The sequence below is a fragment of the Homarus americanus genome, unplaced genomic scaffold, assembly GCF_018991925.1.
Source record: "Homarus americanus isolate GMGI-L3 unplaced genomic scaffold, GMGI_Hamer_2.0 scaffold24523, whole genome shotgun sequence".
In the NCBI taxonomy this organism is placed as follows: domain Eukaryota; kingdom Metazoa; phylum Arthropoda; class Malacostraca; order Decapoda; family Nephropidae; genus Homarus; species Homarus americanus.
In genome coordinates, this window is record NW_024744357.1 from 343,091 (window position 1) to 364,158 (window position 21,068).

At 45.7% G+C, this 21,068-nt stretch overlaps 1 protein-coding gene across 1 annotated transcript in view; it reads left to right on the plus strand.

Annotated features, from left to right (window-relative positions):
* Window positions 1-13,893: 13,893 nt before the first annotated feature.
* The window catches only part of LOC121877742 (dynein axonemal heavy chain 5-like), a 31,349-nt gene continuing 24,174 nt past the window's right edge, over window positions 13,894-21,068 (plus strand). The window contains exons 1-2 of the mRNA XM_042383598.1: window positions 13,894-14,017; window positions 19,072-19,261. The gene's annotated coding sequence lies outside the window, so the exon portion shown is untranslated. The remainder of the gene's footprint in view (window positions 14,018-19,071; window positions 19,262-21,068) is intronic.

Below are 21,068 nucleotides of genomic sequence, written 5' to 3' on the forward strand. Positions count from 1 at the left end.
TCACCACACCAACACTACACATCACCACACCAACACTATACATCACACACCGTGACCACATCACACACCAACACTGCACATCACACCAACACTGCACATCACACACCAACACTGCATATCACACCAATATTTCACATCACACACACATGACTACACATCACACACCAACACTGCACATCACACACCAATTACACATCACACACACCAACACCACATCACCACCAACACTACACATCACCACACCAACACTACATCACACACCAACACTACACATCACACACCATGACTACATCACACACCAACACTACATCACACCAACACTACACATCACACACCAACACTACACATCACACCAACACACATCACACCATGATACACATCACACACCAACACACCATCACACACCAACACACATCACACATCTTCACTACACATCACACACCAACACTACATCACACACAACACACATCATACATCTTCACAACATCACACCAACACTACACATCACACACAACACTACATCACACACCAACAATACATCACACACATCAACATACACATCATACATCTTCACCCACATCACACCAACACTACACATCACACACCAACAATACATCACACACCAACACACATCACACCAACCTACACATCACACCAACATATACATCACACACAATGACTACACATCACCAACCCATCACACACCAACCTACATCACACCAACCTGCATATCACCAATATTCATCACACATCATGACTACACATCACACACCAACACTGCACATCACACACAACACTGCACATCACACACCAACAATACACATCACACTGCTTACACATCATACATCTTCACTACACATCACACACCAACACACACATCATACATCTTCACTACACAACACACACCAATACTACACATCACATATCATGACTGCACATCACACGTTACTACACATTACACACAATCTCTACACCTTAAACTCCTGTGATATAAGATCCTCCATCATTGTCTGCATCACGACCGTCACACACATGACACACCTTCAGGCACATAATTATGTACAGTTTTATGGCATCACCGATCATCTTATCATACATACACACTGGCATTTTATTGTTATGTTCTGTACCATAATGATCCACAACGCTGTACAATCCTCTCATACATTAGGCTCAATGAATAAGCATGAAGGACAGGCGACAATAAACCTGACGACAAATGACTGCCTGTACAAAGGCATGCAGATTAAAGTAAGATTACACCAAGCTGATATTTTGCTAGTATATTTTATGTAGTCAGCATGTCTAGATGGCTTTATGTTGCATGCTTTGAGAATACATTCCCCTGTAACCGCCTTGTACACCTCCATATAGTTTAAGGCGTGAACTGTAAGTGAAAGGATTATGCAGTTGGTGTATGTGTAGTTTGTTATTACAAGCACACCAAGGCGGACCATGAGCCGAGCACCTGCCTGCCGTGACAATAATCTTATGGCCGTGTGAGAATTAGGTCTTAGTCAATATTGTGCTTTTTTTCTTAAATGCTGTTTGAAGAATATTTCACTTATCTCTTTTGTTGTAAGTCTTAAGTAAATAATTGTCCTTAGGTTGATATAATACTTGAAGAAACTTTGCGACATGTTGGTATTAAATACTTTGTTAAAAATAATTATACAACGCAGGCAATGTTTTTACTAGTTTTCTCTTTCATCCTTTTCCATTTCTCCCTCCCATATTCCTTCATTCCCATGTTTTTCGCCCTTTCCATCCCTCTGTCCCATTCTTGTTTGGCTGCATTTCCTTTCTCTCCTCCTCCTCCACCACTACCTGCCCTTCTTCCTCTTTTACCTTGCCTATCTTCCTCTACCCTGTCCCTCTCTCCTCCTTTCTTCCATCTCATCCTCTACCTCTCCCCTCCTCCATCATCTCATCCTCCTCCATCTCCCTACCCTTCTTCCAATCCCCTGCTCTTCCACCACCCTGCCCTCCTTCTTCTCACCCTGCCCCTCCTTCTTCTCCACCACCCTGCCCCTCCTTCTTCTCCACCCTGCCTCTTCCCTCCACCACCTGCCTCCTTCTCCACCACCCTGCCTCCTTCTTCTCCACCCCTGCCTCTTCTTCTGCCTGCCTCCTTCTCCTCCACCCCTGTCCCTCCTTCTCCTCCTCTGCCCTCCCTCTTCCTCCACCTGTCCCTCCTCCTCCATCCTGCCTCTTCCACCTCCCCTGCAGAGACGGCAGGAGGCAGGAGCGTCGGGCAAGGCAGGAGACACTGACCCCGCTATAAGTACATCTTCCAGGTGCTGGCCGCCTGTACAGGCATCGCCAGACACGGGTTATGGATCACGTCTTCGAGAAACCTGGTATGTGTCTCACCTGGCTAGTTTCTCCTCGCTAGCTCTCTCATCTCTGCTCGTCTCTCATCTGCCTCGCAGTCTCTCATCTCCTAGTCTCTCACCCTCCCGTCTCTCATCTCCATCTCCTCCTGTAGTCTACCCCTTGTCTCTCATCCGCTAGTCTCTCCACCTCCTTTAGTCTCTCACCTCCTTTAGTCTCTCCCCCACCGCAGTCTCTCACCTCAGTCCTCTTACTCTCCCTCCTCCTTCGTCTCTCATCCTTCAGTCTCTCTCACCTGGCTAGTCTCTCACCTAGCTAGTCTCTCACCTGGCTAGTCTCTCACCTGGCTAGCCTCTCATCTCCCTAGTCTCTCATCTCCTTTAGTCTCACTGGCTGGTCTCTCTCTCCCCTGGCTAGTCTCTCACCTGGCTAGTCTCTCACCTGGCTAGTCTCACCTGGCTAGTCTCTCTCACCTGCTAGCCTCTTTCATCTCCTAGTCTCTCACCTGGCTGGTCTCTCACCTGGCTAGTCTCTCCTCCTTCAGTCTCTCACCTGGCTAGTCTCTCACCTGGCTAGTCCTCACCTCCTTTAGTCTCTCACCTCGCAATTCTCTCTCCTTCAGTCTCTCCTCACTGTTCTCTCCCATCTCCAGTCTCTCGTCTCGTTAGTCTCTCACCTCCTTCCGCAGTCTCTCATCGCGCTAGTCTCTCACCTCGCTAGTCCTCCTCCTTTAGCTCTCTCACCTGGCTAGTCTCCCCCCTGTCTCTCACCCTCCCACCTCCTTAGTCTCTCATCGCGCCATAGTCTCTCACCTGGCTGGTCTCTCACCTGGCTAGTCTCTCCACCTGGCTAGTCTCACCTCGCTAGCCTCTCATCTCCTTCAGTCTCTCATCTCGCCTGGTCTCTCACCTGGCTAGTCTCTCACCTGGCTAGTCTCTCACCTTAGTCTCTCCTGCTAGTCTCTCACTACCTAGTCTCTCCACCTGGCTGGCCTCTCACCTCGCTGGTCTCTCACCTGCTAGTCTCTCACCTGGCTAGTCTCTCCTCGCTCTCTCATCTCACCTGGCTGTCTCTCCCAGTCTCTCACCGCTGTCTCCCCCTCATCTCCTTCAGTCTCTCTCATCTTTCGTCTCTCACCTGGCTGGTCTCACCTGGCTAGTCTCTCACCTGTTTAGTCTCTCCTGGCTAGTCTCTCCACCTGGCTAGTCTCTCATCTCCTTTAGTCTCTCATCTCGCTAGTCTCTCACCTCGCTAGTCTCTCACCTCGCTAGTCTCTCACCTGGCTGGTCTCTCACCTCGCTAGTCTCTCACCTGGCTAGTCTCTCACCTGGCTAGTCTCTCACCTCGCTAGTCTCTCACCTGGCTAGTCTCTCACCTGGCTAGTCTCTCCCGCTCCTACCTGGCTAGTCTCTCACCTGGCTAGTCTCATCTCCTTCAGTCTCATCTTGTAGTCTCACCTGGCTAGTCTCTCATCTCGCTAGTCTCTCACCTGGCTAGTCTCTCATCTCGCTTAGTCTCTCACCTGGCTAGTCTCTCACCTCGCTTCAGTCTCTCACCTGCCTAGTCTCTCACCTGGCTAAGTCTCTCACCTGGCTAGTCTCTCACCTGCTAGTCTCTCTCATCTTGCTAGTCTCTCATCTTGCTAGTCTCACCTGGCTAGTCTCTCACCTGGCTAGTCCTCTCACCTGGCTGCTCTCATCTCCTTAGTCTCTCATCTCCTTCTAGTCTCTCACCTGTAGTCTCTCACCTGGCTAGTCTCTCCACCTGGCTAGTCTCTCACCTGGCTAGTCTCTCCACCTGGCTAGTCTCTCACCTGGCCTAGTCTCTCATCTCCCCAGTCTCTCACCTCGCTAGTCTCTCACCCTGGCTAGTCTCTCACCTCGCTAGTCTCTCACCCGCATAGTCTCTCACCTGCTAGTCTCTCACCTCCTTCAGTCTCACCTGGCTAGTCTCTCACCTCACCTAGTCTCTCACCTCATTCTCTCATCCTTCAATCTCTCACCTGGCTAGTCTCACCTGGCTAGTCTCTCCTGGCTAGTCTCTCACCTGGCTAGTCTCTCACCTGGCTAGTCTCTCCATCTCGCTAGTCTCTCATCCTTCAGTCTCTCCACCTGGCTAGTCTCTCATCTCCTTCAATCTCTCACCTGCTAGTCTCTCCTCTTCAGTCTCTCACCTGGCTAGTCTCTCACCTGGCTCGTCTCTCCCCTCCTTAGTCTCTCTCCTGGCTAGTCTCTCTCCTAAGTCTCTCACCTGGCCTAGTCTCTCACCTGGCTAGTCTCTCACCTCGCTAGTCTCTCATCTCATAGTCTCTCATCTTGCTAGTCTCTCACCTGGCTAGTCTCTCATCTCGCTAGTCTCTCTCCCTGCTAGTCTCTCCATCTCCTTCTCTCACCTGGCTAGTCTCTCACCTCGCTAGTCTCTCACCTGGCTAGTCTCTCACCTGGCTAGTCTCTCACCTGGCTAGTCTCTCACCTGGTAGTCTCTCCTCCTTGCTAGTCTCTCATCTTGCTAGTCTCTCACCTGGCTGGCCTCTCATCTCCTTCAGTCTCTCCACCTCGCTAGTCTCTCACCTGGCCCTAGTCTCTCATCTCCTTCAGTCTCTCCTCGCTAGTCTCTCACCTCCTAGTCTCTCACCTCCCTTCAGTCTCTCCACCTCGCTAGTCTCTCACTGGCTAGTCTCTCACCCCTCGCTAGTCTCTCACCTGGCTAGTCTCTCTCTCATCTTGCTAGTCTCTCCCACCTGGCTGGTCTCTCATCTTGCTAGTCTCTCACCTGGCTAGTCTCCCCATCTTGCTAGTCTCTCACCTACTAGTCTCTCATCTTGCTAGTCTCTCACCTCGCTAGTCTCTCACCTGGCTAGTCTCTCATCGTAGTCTCTCACCTATTTCAGTCTCATCTTGCTAGTCTCTCATCTCGCTAGTCTCCTCGCTGGTCTTATCTCGCTAGTCTCTCATCTGCTAGTCTCTCACCCCTGCTAGTCTCTCCACCTCGCTAGTCTCTCATCTTGCTAGTCTCTCACCTCCTTCAGTCTCTCATCTTGCTAGTCTCTCACCTGGCTAGTCTCTCATCTCCCTTCTAGTCTCTCACCTGGCTAGTCTCTCACCTCGCTAGTCTCTCACCTGGCTAGTCTCTCACCTGGCTAGTCTCTCACCTCGCTAGTCTCTCACCTCGCTATTCTCTCCACCTGGCTAGTCTCTCACCTCCTTCAGTCTCTCACCTGGCTAGTCTCTCCTCCTCAGTCTCTCCCACCTCGCTAGTCCTCCACCTCGCTAGTCTCATCTCGCTTCAGTCTCTCCCCCTCGTAATCTCTCCCACCTGGCTAGTCTCTCACCTCGCTAGTCTCTCACCTAGCTTCAACCTCTCATCTCGCTAGTCTCATCTCGCTAGTCTCTCACCTGGCTAGTCTCTCATCTCGCCTAGTCTCTCACCTCCTTCAGTCTCTCACTGCTAGTCTCTCCCACCTGGCTAGTCTCTCCCACCTGGCCTAGTCTCTCCCACCTCCTTCAGTCTCTCACCTGGCTAGTCTCTCCTCCTTCAGTCTCCTCACCTCCTTCAGTCTCTCATCTCCTTCAGTCCCATCTCGCTAGTCTCTCCCCATCTTGGTAGTCTTTCCTCACTAGTCTCTCTCATCTCGCTAGTCTCTCACCTCGCTAGTCTCTCACCTCGTAGTCTCTCACCTCGCTAGTCTCTCACCTCGCTAGTCTCTCCTCCTTTAGTCTCTCACCTCCTTCTAGTCTCTCACCTCCTTCAGTCTCATCTCGCTAGTCTCTCTCATCTCCTTCAGTCTCTCATCGCGCTAGTCTCACCTCGCTAGTCTCTCCACCTCCCTTTAGTCTCTCATCTCCTTCAGTCTCTCATCTTGGTATTCTCTCATCTCGCTAGTCTCTCATCTCGCTTCAGTCTCTCACCTCCTTCAGTCTCTCATCTCCTTCAGTCTCTCATCTTGGTAGTCTCTCATCTCCTTAGTCTCTCATCTCCTTCAGTCTCTCATTTTGGTAGTCTCTCACCTCCTTAGTCTCTCCCCACCTGGCTAGTCTCTCATCTTGCTAGTCCTCACCTGGCTTGTCTCTCACCTGGCTAGTCTCTCATCTTGCTAGTCTCTCCTGGCTTGTCTCTCCACCTGGCTCGTCTCTCATCTTGCTTCAGTCTCACCTGCTAGTCTCTCATCTTGCCTAGTCTCTCACCTCGCTAATCTCTCACCTGGCTAGTCTCTCACCTGGCTAGTCTCTCATCTTGCTAGTTCTCTCACCTGGCTAGTCTCTCTCATCTTAGTAGTCTCTCATCGCTAGTCCTCACTCTCCAGCTAGTCTCTCATCTCCGCTAGTCTCCCCGCCTCGCTAGTCTCTGACCTCCTTCAGTCTCTCCATCTCGCTAGCTCTCTCATCTTGGTAGTCTCTCATCTCGCTAGTCTCTCATCTCGCTAGTCCTCTCCACCTCCCTATCTCTCACCTCGCTAGTCTCACCTCGCTAGTCTCTCATCTTGCTAGTCTCTCATCTTGCTAGTCTCTCATCTCCTTCAGTCTCTCACCTCGCTAGTCTCTCACCTGGCTACAGTCTCTCACCTGGCTAGTCTCCTCATCTTCGCTAGTCTCTCCTGGCTAGTCTCTCCATTTCACTAGTCTCTCATCTCGCTAGTCTCTCACCTCCCTTCTCTCTCATCTCGTTAGTCTCTCATCTTCCTGGCAGTCTCTCATCTCGCTAGTCTCTCATCTCGCTAGTCTCTCACCTCCTTAGTCTCTCACCTCGCTAGTCTCTCACCTCCCTAGTCTCTCATCTTGCTAGTCTCTCATCTCACTAGTCTCTCATCTCGCTAGTCTCACCTCGCTAGTCTCTCACCTCTCCTTTAGTCTCTCATCTCCTTAGTCTCTCATCTCGTTAGTCTCTCATCTTGGTAGTCTCTCATCTCCTTGAGTCTCTCATCTCGCTAGTCTCTCCTCTAGTCTCTCACCTCGCTAGTCTCTCCTCGCTAGTCTCTCATCTTGCTGTCTCTCATCTCGCTAGTCTCTCCCCTCCGCTTGTCTCTCGTCTCGTTAGTCTCTCCTCCTAGTCTCTCATCTTGCTAGTCTCACCTGGCTAGTCTCTCACCTCGCTAGTCTCTCCCTCCCTAGTCTCTCGCCTGTGCTAGTCTCTCACCTCCGCTAGTCTCTCACTGGCTATTCTCTCATCTTGCTAGTCTCTCATCTCCTTCAGTCTCTCCATCTCGCTAGTCTCTCATCTCACCAGTCTCCTCCTCCTTGTACTCTCATCTCGCTAGTCTCTCATCTCCTTAGTCTCTCACCTCGCTTCAGTCTCTCCTCGTTAGTCTCTCGTCTCCTTCAGTCTCTCATCTCGCTAGTCTCTCACCTCTCGCTAGTCTCTCACCTCCTAGTCTCTCACATCCTAGTCTCTCACCTGGCTAGTCTCTCACCTCCTTCAGTCTCTTCTCCTAGTTCTCACCTCCTTTAGTCTCGCATCGCGCTAGTCTCTCACATCGTTAATCTGTCACCTCTCTTGTTCCTTAGAATGTCTCTCTCGCCTCTCTTGTTCCTTAGAATGTCTCTCGCCTCTCTTGCTCCTTAGAATGTCTCTCCTCTCTTGCTCCTTAGAATGTCTCTCACCTCTCTTGCTCCTTAGAATGTCTCTCGCCTCTCTTGTTCCTTGAGTAATCTCTCCCTCTCTTGCTCCTTAGAATGTCTCTGCCTCTCTTGCTCATAAGTCTCTCACCTCTCTTGCTCCTTAGAATGTCTCTCCTTCTCTTGCTCCTTAGAATGTCTCTCTCTCTTGCTGCTTAGAATGTCTCTCGCCTCATGCTCTTTAGAATGTCTCTCACCTCTTCTGTTCCTTAGAATGTCTCTGCCTCTGCCCTTAGAATGTCTCTCGCCCTCTGCTCTTTGGAATGTCTCTCCCCTCTTGCTCCTTAGAATGTCTCTCGCCTCATGCCCTTAGAATGTCTCTCCCTCTCTTGCTCCTTAGAATGTCTCTCACCTCTCTTGTCCCTAGAATGTCTCTACCCTCTTGCTCCTTAGAATGTCTCTCACCTCTCTTGTTCCTTAGAATGTCTCTCGCCCCTCTTGCTCCTTAGAATGTCTCTCGCCTCTCTTTCTCTTTAGAATGTCTCTCACCCTCTTGTTCCTGAATGTCTCTCGCCCTCTTGCTCCTTGAATGTCTCTCGCCTCTGCTCCTTAGAATGTCTCTCACCTCTTGTTCCCTTAGAATGTCTCTCGCCCTCTTGCTCCTTAGAATATCTCTCACCTCTCTTGCTCCTTAGAATGTCTCTCACCCCTCTTGTTCCTAGAATGCTCTCGCCTCTGCTCCTTAGAATATCTCTCACCCTCTGCTCCTAGGAATATCTCTCACCTCTCTTGTTCCTTAGAATGTCTCTCGCCTCTCTTGCTCCTTAGAATGTCTCTCGCCTCTCTTGTCTTTAGAATGTTCTCTCACCTCTCTTGTTCCTTAGAATGTTTCTCGCCTCTCTCTCTTTCTTAGAATGTCTCTCGCCTCTTGCTCCTTAGAATGTCTCACCTCTTGCTCCTTAGAATGTCTCACCCCTCTTGTTCTTAGAATGTCTCTCGCCTCTGCTTAGAATGTCTCTCCCTCTCTTGCCCTAGAATGTCTCTCACCTGCCCTTAGAATGTCTCTACCTCTCTGCTCCTTAGAATGTCTCGCCTCTTGCTTAGAATGTCTCTATCTCTCTTGCCCTTAGAATGTCTCTCGCCTCTTGCTGCTTAGAATGTCTCTCACCTCTCTTGCTCCTTAGAATGTCTCTTGCTCCCAGAATGTCTCTACTCCTCTTGTCTTAGAATGTCTCTCGCCTCCTGCTGCTTAGAATGTCTCTCACCTCTTGCTCCTAGAATGTCTCTCGCCTCTCTTGTCCTTAGAATGTCTCTCACCTCTTGCTCCTTAGAATATCTCTCACCTCTTGTTCCTTAGAATGTCTCTCCCTCTCTTGCTCCTTAGAATGTCTCTCACCTCTCTTGTTCCTTAGAATGTCTCTGCCTCTTTGCTGCTTAGAATGTCTCTACCTCTCTTGTTCTAGAATGTCTCTCACCTCTCTTGTTCTTAGAATGTCTCTCGCCTCTCTTGCTGTTAGAATGTCTCTCACCTCTCTTGCTCCTTAGAATGTCTCACCTCTCTTGCTCCTTAGAATGTCTCTCGCCTCTCTTGTCTTCGTAGAATGTTCTCACTCTCTCTGCTCCTTAGAATATCTCTCACCTCTTGTTCCAGAATGTCTCTCACCTCTTGCTCCTCTTAGAATGTCTCACCTCTTGTTCCTTAGAATGTCTCACCTCTCTCTCTAGAATGTCTCCTCACCTCTTGCTTCAGAATATCTCACTCTCTTGTCTCTTAGAATGTCTCTCGCCCTTGTCTTTTTTAGAATGTCTTCACTCTTGCTGCTTTAGAATGTCTCCTCATCTCCTGCTCCTTAGAATGTCTCACCTCTTGCTCCTAGAATGTCTCTCACCTTTGCTCCTAGAATGTCTCACCTCTTGTTCCTTAGAATGTCTCTCACCTCTCTTGCTCCTTAGAATATCTCTCACCCCCCTTAGAATGTCTCTCGTATCTCTACATGTAATAGATAAGTAATTACCATTGCAATAAATATATTTGCTGCCAACTAGACATAATCCTGACAGCTCTGTCCTCTTGTTCAACCTTAATGCTGTACAACCCATGATGTAGCCTACTGCTTCCCCTTTATATTTATGTTTTGAAATTCCACTGTATTTCATGTATAATACTTATAATAAAAAATAAATAATAATAATAAATAAATAACATTTATAAATAAAATAAATAAATATTGAAGTGATAACCGTGGTAACATTATGAGATGTTCTTATTACCACCATGCTATTGTACTATTCAGATGTTACTAAATGTTACATTATACTTCCGTGAGATAAATGTTTAGTATATATCAGGTGCAAAAGAGCTCAGGTTCTCAACTGGCTCAGCCATGTTAATATTGTTATTATTATCCACTCTGTATCTGTGTTTTTCTGGCTAAATAAACTGTTTCAATTCAATTCAATTCTCTCGAGATTCTAATTTTGTTTTATCCTTCATTATGTCTCATCTTTCCCACTCGTCACTATCCACCATGTCTTCCTCATCACTTTACCAATTATCACAGTCATTCATGGTCTCTCTCTCTCTCTCTCATATCTGTCACAAAAGTATGGCGACCATCCATCAATTTTATATATATATTTTACACGTAGAGAAGTGAAGAGACACCGCCTCTTCGTTTACCATAACAGATTTGGTCTTCCGTGTGTTGTATCTACACTGCCCCTAAGAAGCTGTCAGGCTTACGGGACCCACTTTTATGCTGACTTATTAGGCTTGGGATTCCTTTGGATGTGTTTACATGGTGAGGGGAGATGCGGCAGATTCGTGTTGTGACGTGACCTCTTGTGTGTTCCCGCAGCTGGAGGAGATCAGCAAGTTCCTCAGTCCTGGCCAGTACAACAACATGATTTGGTTCTATCAGGAGTCTAATGACCTAGACGACAATGCCATACAGGAAGAGGATGACTTGGAGGCCAAGGTAAGTACAGTATGGTTGGCTTGAAAGACTTTGGAGAACAACCCCAGTGGACAAGGTAGACATGGGTAGCTTAGAGGAGATTGCAGAGAACGACTTGGAGGCTTTGTCAGCTTTGAGAATACAGTGCAGGACGACCCAGGAGACCATAGTACGTATAGCTGGAGGACGACCACGGGGCCCATGTAAGTATAATCCACCTTAAAATATGAATTTTCCAGGTGTAGGTTGGTCATAACGGGGAACCGTGTCATTATTTAGTTCATCAGAAATCTTTCATTCTCACTGATTTAGCAAGAGTTATGCTCTAAGAGTCTAAGGCCCGAATTCTGAACGGTGGTTTGAACCTGGGACTTGAGCTCGACTCAGGCATGCGAATTGGGATTCCTCTATCCGAGATTTTCTGCAGTGGATTACCCGTATTCAGAACATCGGCTTGAACCAAGGATTGGGTAATCTGTTGCATTTTCTTCAATTCCGATCAAGGATTCAAACACTCCTTGCACATCATAAGTTACTTTTGTTACTGTAATTACAATCAAATTATGATAAAATTATAATGAATTATGATACTGTCTTACAACGTGGCTGTATTATTATATGATAAAGAAATTCATAGAGGAAGAACAATTGCATACAAATTGTAGATATAATCCGGGACAGGTGTCAATATTCATAACCAAAACAAGATGGATCAATGCAGGGCGTAGTAACCTGGCTAGGTTCGTTTAGGTTAGGTTAGGTTTCTGTTCTTTTTAACCCCACATTTCTGATTACTAATGTTAAGAAAGAACTTTATTATTACATTAAAATCAAAATGCACTCAGCATTGATTCAATCATATTGAAAATACATCAAAATAGTTTTCATAAACAAAAACACTCAAACTAAAGAAGCGCCATCATTCTTTACAGTTACCCGCTTGATCTTCATGGACCCTACAGTAAACATGAGAGTGTTGTGATGCATTACCATAACTCATTCAGTAACCAGAATCTTTCTTACACGGAAACTATTCGTTGCGAAGAATCTCAAAGCAATCATTAGCTGATGAATGGGAGGTAAGATGAACCATGGCCAAACAGGTCTGTCAGTAGATGCTCCATATCACGGAAAATATCAAGGAAATTCACTTGTTGAACCTATATCGTTGTCTGAATTGTGCGTCATCATTAAAATTGATAGGATTCTGCCTATCTACCATCAGTCTTCTTTCTACAAAATTTCCAATTTGACGACATCGCCAAAAAGCGCCCGCCTCCTGAAAATTCATATTGACTTGCTATCTTGAATGACGGATCGACCGCTAAACCTACCTACAGGCTGGATTTATGCGAGGATCGACAAATCCGATCTCAACCCGGTTTGAATCTTTGTGTTGACTCAAGCCAGCGTTCTGAATACCAACAATCTTCAATCTTCGCTCGATCCTTGGTTTAAACCTTCATGCGGTTCCAAACCAGCGTTCTGAATTCGAGCCTAAGTGACTAGGTGATCTTTTTGTTCATATCCTATCCATGAAACAAAGCAAGAAGAGATCACCGCGCTCTCCTTGTAATAACCGAAGTATTCGCTGGTCATAGTTTCTCGGCCATTACTGCCAACATGTACCGTGTAACAGGTGTCTTGTTGAGACATTTCTAATGTGTATGTACACTATACTTAAACAATTTGTAGGATGTGGATGTCAGGTGGAATCAGTAAATCAGTACTCGCCCCAATATTAAAAGTTGCTGATTCACCCCTGAGGCCCTCCCAGTTTATCCAGCTGTAATTGATTTTTTAACATTACAGTTTGGGAAATAATAGCGACCAAGTAGTCTCCTTGTGAACCGAAAACTTGGTACATTCTGGTTTACCCATACCGTCCTTGACAGACCGTCAACACCTGTGGAGCCAAATATTAGACAATACATACATTACAGCATGTAAGGTACCGATAAATTGCTATGAAAATAACCTTTTTGTGTTGCCAGCTGGCATCATCACCACTACTGTCGCAGCCGTCCAGTGGACCCTCTCGTCGCAGCTCCACAGTCAGCGGGCCGACGGAACTCCACCAATCCCGCCGCAACTCTACCGCCACCGAGCATACCGTCGATGGTAGGTCGTCCTCTGTGTTGCCTCGCCCATGGGAGGGACGAATATTTATATCACTTCTGACAGCAGATGTATTTTAATTCCTGATACACTCTGGTTCTCAGGCTATTTTCTAGAGCATGTTGAGTTATAATTTTTTATACAACCAAGATAAATGAGGTTAATTTGCTTAATCACACTTGACAGTTTTTCTTGTGTTTCCCTTTCGTGGTGTGGTATAAATCTCTGATCCACTTCCCTCCATCTTAGCGGGTCCTCTGCTGCTATTATCATATCCTCCTTCACTCTTACCAGGTCTCTTTTCACTGTGACTATCCTCCTTGCGCCTGTCTACCTCCTCACCTTCTACCTGTCACCTCCGTCACACCTGAGAACTGATGACTCGTTGACTTTTCTTCCCAGTCATCTGAGGGTCACTGTCTTAGCTTCTCCGCATAGTATCTGGTCTTACATTCTTCTCCATGCACCTTAGAGTAGGGGGGTTACTCATTCTAAGTGACACTTGATAGTACCTGGCCCTTCACGCTCTGACACACTGACACAACAAGTTTACATTAACCATTACCCTGAGCCATAACCTCCAGTGAGTATTTCTCTTTCACACACACACACACACACACACACACACACAAGTTGGTGGGTTTCATCAGTCACACCTCCGAGAGTTTGCGTGTCTTCCTTTCTCCTGTCACATCAAAAGTCCAGGGAATTGTGATATGGTTGTACCAGAGTCGTGTCTTTACCCCTTCACAGGATGTGCTTAGATCATATCCGGACTATGTCAGTCACTGAGTCATAGTCAATGCAACTGGTAGCTTGCTGAACTGGTAGGCCTTTTTCCTTACCAAATTACATACTCACTCTCTTCATTCACGCAATGTCTTAATTTATAAAGTAGTTAAGGTTTTGTATGCCGCAGATGAACCAGAACCAGCAGAGACCAGCCGCATGCGACTGTTCATGGGCAATCCGCGGACCATCCCGCTGACGGGCATATGTGTATGCATGGTCCGTACCACACCTCAGCGCTCTGTCACCGAGGAGAACGTACACAGGGTGAGTGTGTACTACTACTACTACTACTAATATTAATTAACGGTTTATTGAAAGTCTATGGCATCCAAAAGGCTGCAAATTTACAGTTACGTAATAGGGGAATGGGTCACTTAATTGACAAATAATATACAAGTAACATAAGTGATACATATATGATATATAATAACTAGGTGGGGAGGTCACATAGCAGGCAATGCCAACATACTGTAGTAACAGTAAAAAGTATAAGATTGGCTGGGAGTGAACACACAGCGAGTTGATACTTTTTACAATAGTTGGGACTGGCTGTTCTTATAGCAATCAGTAAGTGCTCGCATGGGCTGGATGCACTTATAGTGTCGAACAGCAATTCGCGGACGACCTAACCTAACTCTAGCAAATCTATCTTGGGTATAACTTGGTTATGGTGGTAAATTAAGTTTCAAATGAATATGATTATTTACCAAACACGAATTTATTTACATTAAGTTAAAGCAATAAAAACAAAAACAAAATATTTGTCAAAAATGTTAATTGGTTTTTAAAAGCTTAAATGGTTATAATTCATAATTTTCCTATTAGTCAATTATCCTTATTTAGTTTAACACCACAACTACTACTTTTGCTGTCAATCGGAATCGAGTATGACGATTTTCCAGCTACGATACAATGACATGAGTTATTAAAAGTGTCACCTTCGCTGGTGAGCTCTAAGGTGACTAAAGAGGTCGATACGGGACCGGCAGGGTCATCCACAGATGTTGCACGTGTGGAGGGCTACATCTAGTGGGGGAGGGGCGACGGCAGCGTCTTTCCGGCACTGGCGCTTGTCTGCCTCGGTATGCAGTCGGGCTAATTCGAAAGTATTGACACCTTCTCGTGTGGTGCTTCTCCAAGCGTTACGGTGTGGAGTGATCGCCCCAGGTGAGGGGATCAATTTGGCACTTTTTCAGGTTTGTCTTAAGAATATCCGTATACCTTTTCCGTTGCCCACCAAAGTTACATTTACCATTCGTTAGGTGACTGTAAAGTAGCTGCTTTGGCAGTCAACTGTCGTTCATGCGGGTAATATGGCCAGTCCAGCTTAGTTGTTCATGGATAATGGTAGCCTCGATGCTCCTACAGTTGGTGTCACCAAGAACACCGGCGTTTGTTCTCTTGTCTTCCCAGCAAACTCGGAGGATGGAACGTAGACTACGTTGGTGAAAGTTTTCAGGTGCCTTAAGGTGCCTCCTGTATGTGGCCCATGTCTCGCTGCCTTATAGCAGGGTGAGGAGGACTTCTGCTCGATATACGTGCAATTTTGTAGATAATTTCAGCTCCCTACAGCTGAAGACATGGGTATGGTGTCTGCCAAAGGCTTGAGATGCAAATATGATCCGATGTTGACTCTCTTCATCTATGTACATGGTGGTGGACAGGTGGAAACCGAAATATTGAATGTGGGTAACATTACAGAGGGTAGTACTGTTAAGCTGGACGAACGGTGGTGTGGTTGAATAAGGGTACGTACATTCACCTCAAAGCCGAAATGTGCATACACATCTGCGTAGATGTTAAGGATCTTCTGTAGGTCGAGTTCAGTGTGAGCAACGAGGGTGAGGTCGTCTGCATACTGAAGTTCAGTAATGGAAGCTGGCGACACCTTTGTTCCAGCCTGGAGTCATCATATGTTGAAAAGCCCCTTCATCCGGTACTGGATGTCCACTCCACCGGCTAAATTGGCACTGGTGCGAGTAGGGAAGGCAGCCAAGAAAATGGAAAAGAAGATTAGTGCCACTAAACATCTTTGTTTTACCCCCGTTAGGATTGGGGAGAACTCTGACTGGGTGCCATTGTACAGGACACTGCCGTTAATGCCGTCGTGAAGTTGCCCTACAATGGCGATGAATTTTGTGGGCAGCCAAAACGGCTGAGGGTCCGCCAGAAGACTTCCCTGTTTACCGAGTCGAAGGCCTTGGTAAGGTCGATGAAGGCCATGTACAGGTCACGAAGCTGTTCTCTGCAGTTATCCTGTATCTGACGGGCAGCAAAGATTATTATCAGTGGTGCCATGTGATGGTCTAAAGCCACATTGAGATTCTGGGAGGAAGTCTTCCACCTCAAGAGGAAGTCTGTGTAGGAGGACTCAGACGATAATCTTGCCAGCTACAGACAGCAGCAGTTTGATCGGTCTCCCTTGTTCTTATAAATATTGACAATGGAGGCGTCTTTACGAGCTTGGGGGATTACCTTCTTTTCCCATATATTCTCCAGGAAAGAGCGGAGACGGCTTGCTAAAAAGAGGTCCTCCTCTTTATACACCTCGGCTGGGATTATATCAGGCCCTGAGGCTTTGTTATTTTTTATCTGTTTGATGGCAGTAGCTACTCTATCCAGGGATGGAGGATAGCTGAGGTAGGTCAGCTCTGAGTGCTGAGACACACACACACACACACACACACACACACATATGTGAGAGGTGCTCCTTGACACATCAGTAACTGCGAAAGCGAAGACTTCCTCCAGTCGTCGTCTTGGTCATCATGTTCTCAGTTAATGCCAGGGTTGAGTGTTGGTTAGCCAAACAAGCTGCCGTTGTAACAAGGTTGAGAGCGTGTGCAAAATAGACTTGAAGGAATTCCTCTGCCTCACGAGTCAGTTTAAATCGCGTTTAATGCGAAAGTTTATAACCCAAATGCCCACATTCTTTCATGAAGGTTATGAATAGTCAGGAGAAGGTTATGAATAGTCAGGAGAATATTATACCATGAAAGCTTGACTTGTCGATTCAAAGTATTTACCTAAATCAGTTACACCCTGAACCTTCTTTCTATACAGTAACGTGCATACCTCCCACCAATATGTCAGGGGTTCGAGCCTTGTCCTGGACACACGTGAGAGGGGTGTTATCCAGTGTGACCCTCACTACCAAACACCACAGGTTTCCCGGTCCCGCTTCCTCCTGTACTAACACTGGATAAACCGCCCAAACGGCTAGTAAGCTGATAAGTGGCGAATATGATAAAAAAAAAATTTCATCCACCTGAAGGCTTGTCTATGTTCAATTAGAATTTGTTCTATCATGTACTTCTGTGCTCCAACTGCCAAGGATTTCCAACAAGTTCACAGAGTGTAATGGTGTATAACTTTCAGGTAATCCAGTACAGTACACTCTCCCATTCTAAATTATTCACTGATCTACTGTATACCTTCGCCACAGTACTTTGGTACTGACATGTGCGTCTCTCTTCTTCCTTCAAGATGATAAGAAAAAAAATATTTTGAGGAAAAATAATGCACAATTCTAAAACCAAGTTCAGCATAAAAAATGGAAGTTTTTTTAATCAAACTTATAGAAATAATTATAAAATCAAAACACAAGTTTTATGTTATTTATAGCAACATATATACGAGGAGCCATAAAGACAGATGCGTGATTTATTTCTGAGCAAGTTATTCACAATACGATATAACGAAGATGACAAGAGACGGGGAAGGTACGTTCGTGTTACTGTTGTGTTTCTATTAGACGGTGAAGCACGCGAGAGGACCCCAGGGTGGAGGTCACTGGTCTCTGGAACCGTAGGAAGGAAGGAAGGAAGGAAGGGAGTTCCTTATCCCATAGTATGAGAGGGTAACATTTGTATAGAAGTGTAAAGTTATGGGATGCAGAGAGATAATATAAATGATCTACAGAGTCACATCGGTGAAATAAAACTGGTACGATAAAGTTTTAAAAACCTGTGTGTGCGTGCGGGCGTGTGTGCGTGCGGGCGTGTGTGCGTACGCGCGTGCGTTCTAGGTTAGGTGCGTCTGCACGTGTTCGCAGAGTCATTCAACGTTTGAACCCCTAAATCTAAACACACACACCAACACTTACAGTGTGTTGGAAAAATATGCTTTATAAAAACAACTTTGTGTTAGAGACTCAATACACACCCCAATCATTGTATATCAGTTCAGGGGTTCAAAGTTGGCCTGGCATGGGGTTTTAGTCCAACAGGTGCACTGAAAACATCGCCTTTCCGCGCATAAACATAAAACATCTTAAAAATACAATACGTCACTAACTCTGAACCCTTTATTTGACGCTCCAAAGGAATTATATATCATGAACAACTGCACTAAGGTGATAATTTAAAAACAAAATAAAATGAATGGTGAATTCACTTCGTGTTTGGCTTCTGTATGATCCATGTCGACGTTTGAGTGTGACGATGCCAGTGTGACGTATCTCTGGGTACGACACGAGAGGAACCACAGGTGGGAGGAGTACCTGGATGATTGGGGTAATTTACCTCAGAATCAGCAGTTAATCCTCGTAGTTCGAGGCGGACACAACACGCGACACTGGGGGCCTGGAGGATGCCGGGAAGGGGGAGAGCGTGACAGGGAAGTTGGGTGGCGATAGAGGGAAAAAAATATCTATTAACCTGGTGATTTTTTAGTATTTGTGACAGTGACCAGGGTGTTACATCTCCTAACAGAATGTTTACATGACTGTTAGGGTCTTAAGCAGCATTTGCTTAAATGGGGGGATGCACAAAGCAATACCTATATAAATGAACAAGCTTTTCCTCACGGTTCTAGTACATTTCGTCAGTATAAACCTAACCTAATCTAACCTGACCATGGCTTCAACTCCTTCAAAATTATACATTATTATCTGGTTCAAAACTAATTTCGCCCAAACTACAAATCTCTTCCCATAAGTTCCATTTTTTTTTTAATATTATAAATCTACATCGTCATTATATGATACTTTTAACCCGCCTTAAATTTTACCCAACACACTACAATCTGTAAGCGTAAAGCACAAATTAAAACATCTAATTGTAATATCAATCACCAACAAACTCTAATACATCGTGTCCAAGTTCTGACCGGTAAGATACCTCGAGGCGGCGGTATAGTTCAAGGGGGCAAGGGGTGGCTCTTCGGAACACCCCTGATGACTGTATGTATGGGTGTGGTGAGGGAGTACAGTGGTGGTGTGAGGGAGAGGATGGTGAGGGAGTGATGAAGTAAATGGTATGATATAGAATATGGAGTAAGGGAGAATCAAAAGTATATAATATTCCCTGTTATTTCAGGAGGTGAACTTCGTGCTGGTGAAGGCGGCAAGCGATCCAACGACATTGCTACGGTCGGTCCAGCGGCTCTTGAGTCGGGTGTCGCCGGCTGTGAGAGTTAACCCATCAGATCTGGATACCTGCCCCGGAAGCGTCAGCGCCAGGGACCACCTCCTGGCTGGTCTCAGGTCCTTCGCTTCCTGCCTTCACGGTATTGTCTCTCTCTCTCTCTCTCTCGTTCTCTCTTTCACCTCCCTATGGGGTCGGGATACGTATATCAACAAGCACATAATATACACAGAAATACTATGTACAATAAACATACACACAACAATTGACAATTAATACATACACATGAAACTAGGATGTACCGCACGCACTACTGTACTGCACAAATACCATAAAAATACCCACGCACACTTAAACTCGTTCAGTCATGTACGCATGTACAATTTTTTTTAGACATTTATGTATACTATGTACACACACGGAACACATACTCATGTTCACAAAGAAACAGACTGGCGTTATCATGTACACGCAAGACTATAGATGCATACTCACTAAACACACACACACACACACTACATACTTAAAATAATTTTTTACGGAATTATCCCACCCAGGCACAGGTCACTGACCCACATCGGGGCCTGGGGGTGCGAAAATGTAATAATAATAATAATAATAATAATAATAATAATAATAATAATAATAATAATAATAATAATAATAATAATAATAATAAAGAACCACAAAGAAATACAAAATGAAAAAAAAAAAAAAGTGAGGAACAATATACTGTATGGGCTATGTTGTGTTTTCAATAGTAAGAGAAACAATTGAGACTCTGCAATTGTGTGTAAATGAGGCAGAAAGTCAGATCAGCAACCTGGGACTTGGTCACAATTTTCGTGATGCCATGTGGCAGCAAGATCTACCACAGACAACACATTATGCTTCCAATATCTTCCCAGGCGGTAGTACCTCCCTGTTTGGTAGCTGCCTAATACCTGCAGGATCATGCAGTGCGTCTGTACTCCTTACATTCACAAAACTATCTTCTAATATTCACCCTTAATACTGGTGAGTAAATTAATACCAACATATAGGATACACGATTGATGATATAAGATTATAGTCACTTTCCTGGACTCACATCCACACCCTGAATTTACCCCGGAGAGAGAGAGAGAGAGAGAGAGCTCCTGAATGTCAACAAAAGTACATCTTTCACAATTAGAATATTAACTTAAAACCTCATTATATAAGTTCATAATATTATATGATTACAAAATATTAGAAATTACGTAGACCCAATATAATTCACATAAAATGCAAAAAATAAACTAAGTATTACAAAGGACATACATCTCATATAGCTTCTTCCCCTCATAGAAAACTGCTCTTGCAACGGTGACTGATACAAAATGAATATACAGCACACATCTTAACATTATGTAATAACATAGACATATGTAACAATACATCTGCAGACGAGTTACTGCACCACAAGAGATCCCTCATAACAGTACCTGTGAACCAACTCCTACATCATGTGTTGTTGTTCAACACCTCAGCGCACCTGGTCTATGTGATCTAACACAGAAGAGCAAGAGACGAGCCATCAACGCCGTCCCATTAAGCAGGATCCAGGGGGGGGGAAGGTCCTGGGGTCCGACGCATATTTTCCAAATGTATGTGGCCTGATCACCAACTCACCCAGTCAGCTCTGCCAGCGATACAGCCAATCACGGCCCTTGCTGTATGCTGGCAGTAATCAAGTCACATTCTCAAGACAAATATTTAGAAAATTCTAATACTTTTCCTTAATGCAGAACTGTACTCAGACATATGGCCTCAAATGCACATGAAATTGGTCAATTTCAAATCTCAGGGGGCCTACAGTGCCCCCCAAAACCCCCCAGCTGGGTGGGTTCGCTGTGTTCGCCCTGTTCCCCTACCCACAACTTAAGACCTTTTAGCAATACGTAACTAGAACCGGAAGCATAAATGAT